The sequence below is a fragment of the Drosophila eugracilis genome, unplaced genomic scaffold (assembly GCF_018153835.1).
Source record: "Drosophila eugracilis isolate 14026-0451.02 unplaced genomic scaffold, ASM1815383v1 contig_981, whole genome shotgun sequence".
Lineage (NCBI taxonomy): Eukaryota > Metazoa > Arthropoda > Insecta > Diptera > Drosophilidae > Drosophila > Drosophila eugracilis.
Window position 1 is genome coordinate 1 of NW_024573901.1, and position 3,470 is coordinate 3,470.

Genomic DNA, 3,470 nt, shown 5'->3' on the forward strand with positions numbered 1-3,470 from the left:
CTCGTCATACGCATATATATTCAATAAATACATTCAATAAGCAATAAGTTTTCTTTTCGAATAGTAAAAGTAAATAGTAATTTTTAAGTGGATGTTTGAGGTTTATCAATAGCAAAATCTTTACTGTTGAATACCAAGGAACGAGGACTTCGAAGTGTTTCCTTGTAAAGTGTGGACCTTCAACCTACCGTTTACATTCTTTCTGATGTTGTTATGAGAGTAACTCGCCCGTTGCCCAGATTCTCCACTGTAGTAAACTCCTTCGAGCGATCGAACTCAAAAACATTTCTTGAAGGCATTTTGCATTAATTTATTTCATGAATAGTCTTTTACTTAAATAGAAAATTAATACTTACTACCAGACAGGCGCCCTAAAAAACTGAAACTGAAATTCATGGTCCTGAGGACCTATAATGTTTCTGACATCAATGCATCCCCAAGAAAAGGAGGGTGGAACCACGGAGAGAGCTGGGGGGTTTGCTCTCTGAAAATTAACTTGTTGAATATGCAGTTTGCCGCCGTTTGTCCCGCATCGTTGTTTGATACAAATTTCTTGGTGAAGAAATATTATCACAATTTCGTTAGGCTCATTTAAAATTTCGTTCAACCAAATCATTAAAAATAAATTGTTTAAGTATATATATTTTATAGATTCCTTTTGAATTTGATAAATTGTAATCATTCCGCAGAGATTTATTTATTTGGTATAACGATCATATAAAAATGTAATATTATTAAAATTATTACTTCAAGTAATATTTAAACACTTCCAAAAGATACTTTTTGAGTTTTATAATATTCAGTAAGACAGCACTTAACTTATTAGAATTGAATTTTTAATTTGCTTTTTATCAAAGGCACAAATACTTATTTATCAAAAAATGTTTTTGTAAATTGTTTCCAGTAACTAACTAAAGTATAAGGCCACTTTAAAAATAGCAAATACTTAAAAACATTACAGAAACAGTAAACATTTTTTTTAAGATTAGTTTGATAATGTTTTCTGTCTTTAATATCTCATTCTTAAATATTTGTATCATGTCATTTAATGTTTCTTTTTATTCCAGTTCTTATATTTAAAATTCCTGAGTGTTGGTTCTGAAACATCAAGGAACATACTAAAAAAAGTCTGAAATAAAAAATTACTAAGCCTATATAAAAGTACTATGCACTTTGGGGCATAATTCCTTCCTTGATGAGATTCGCCTCTTCTGTCTAAGAGTTGGAGTTCCATCCGTAAGTTATGGCAGGGCGATCCTGTGGAGTTTCCATCGTTCGGTGGGGCGGTAGCTTAAGGGGTAGCGAAAGAACGGGAACGGTTTGTGAGTCCGATCCATCAGTGGGTGTGAGAGGGAGGGGCAGACGGCAGGCAAAGTTGGTGCACATCGGGTAACGCGGAATAAAGTCATCCGTGCGATTGTGCTCATCTACGTCGATGTCGATAAACTTTTTCTCCAAAGTTGGTAGCATCTTCGAAAGTGGTGGTTCTATAAGTAAATATAGATAAATAAGTGATTAAATACTTGTGTAAAATAAGCCTAAGCCTTTGCCTTCACTAATTACTTACTGCAGTTATCGTAGCTGGGAGCAGATCTGGCAGCTCCAGCCGGAGTGCCCGGTGTTTGGGGTATCCACTGTGCTGCACTTGCTGATTCTCCGCGCTCTGGATCAATGGAATGGTACCTATGACAATCGGCACCTCAAAGTCCTTGTCCACGTGGCAGTCGCCTGTGCCCTAATTGGGCGATTACTTGATAGCTGATCGATACTGATGCCTTCGGATCGAGAGGAGGGCGGTACCGCCGGAACAGCCAGCGTGCCTTCGATCACCCTCTTAGTGAGCCTCCCAGCACCCTCTCCCTGCTGGCAACTCTTATTCGAGGCTGTGTTCCTTCTCGCGGGTTTATGTGGTGCGGAGTTTGGGCCTGGAACCGGTATATCTGCTTCAGCTTCACCTCTATACCCATCCAGATCATAGCCGCTTGATTGGTTGTCGATTTCTGGGTGAAGCGGATCCTCTACCTGGCCGGGTGCGTGCTTCCCCGAAGGGCCTTGTCAAGGTCGAGAGCACTGGACCCGAGAGGCTGCAAAAGAGGCCAGCTTACAGCAAAGTGGATGTCCTCAGCACACGCACAGGCATCTGCGAAATAAGATGGAGCCAATATTTCAGTGGTGAGTTCATTAATAGTGTGCAGTTTTGAAAATGCAACCTGTAATAGTATTAAAATTTGAAAATGCAATACACTAAACATTTTGTTACCCAGATCGTACTTAATCGGATGTTCGTAATTTCGAAAATCTTTATTGATCCATTCTCACTTTATTTTTTGCCTCAGTTTTATATTTTACCATTTTCATTTTTATCATTTTTAATAAATGAAGAAAATCTAAGACCAATAAGTTTGTATAATAAAGAATGTAACGCTCCTTTTTCTATTTTCAACCCACAATTTGAAATAATTATTGCTGAGGGCTCGTCCATTGGACACCTGGCTGCACTCACTTTGCTATAATATCTAATGTGACTCATTGGTGACTACATTTCGCTAACGGTCCGAAAATAGAAAAATGACGGTTATTTGCCATCGTTTCACACTTTACCATTAAAATTCAAGAAGTCCATTTCTGTTTTTAAGAACGTTCATCATTTGAACTCGCAGTAACTTGAGGACTCATATTGAGATTTGGTCAGGTTTATCACAGTGAGTGGCTGCCCGAAGACGTTATTGAAGCGCCATTGGCGATCGATAACCACGGATACTTCGCAACGAGATCTTTCCGTACTGCGCTACCATTGTTGAGGGCATTGGAAGGCTGGGGAATGCAAAAGTTATAGGTATGAGTACCAGGTGGAAGATTTCCGGATCCAAAGACGGCAGTGCAGTATTTAAAAGTACGTCTGCCTGCCCCGAAAATGCTCTGTGTGAAATTGCTCCGTCTTCCCATTCCCTGGTCCTGGTCCGGCTCTCGTCCCACGCACACTTGGCCTCGCCCTCGAAAGAATGTACACCTCTAGGAAAACAAAGAGAGAAATAAGTCCAGTAGCATAAGATCATAGGCGACCAGAAGAAGGTATGGCCAAGAAGTTGCTGATAACAAATGCAAATAGTTCAAATCTACATATATACGAATATTTTTATTTGTATTTCAATAACGAAGAAGATCCATAATAGGTTCAGTTGTTGCTATAACCCAATTCGATTGGCGTCAGTGGGAAGAAGAGGGGCACATCTCGAGTGGACTGGCCTGCAGTTTACCCAGTGTATTGAATACTTGTTGCCCCTCTTTTATCTCTGCCAGTTTTATGTATACATACAAGAAGTTCTTATTGAAAGCTTTATTTTTGTTAAAACAGTCAATTTGTGCCAATAGAAATATTCACTACATTTGTTTGATGATTGCGTGTGGTACGAGGGGGCGAGAGCTTAGATCATCAGAGCAATCGCTAATATTTTACCCGCATATGGAAT

At 39.3% G+C, this 3,470-nt stretch overlaps 1 pseudogene; it reads right to left on the reverse strand.

The window, feature by feature from the left end:
* Positions 1–1,215: 1,215 nt before the first annotated feature.
* LOC108108597 lies at positions 1,216–3,012 on the reverse strand (annotated as a pseudogene).
* Between the last annotated feature and the right edge of the window lie 458 nt (positions 3,013–3,470).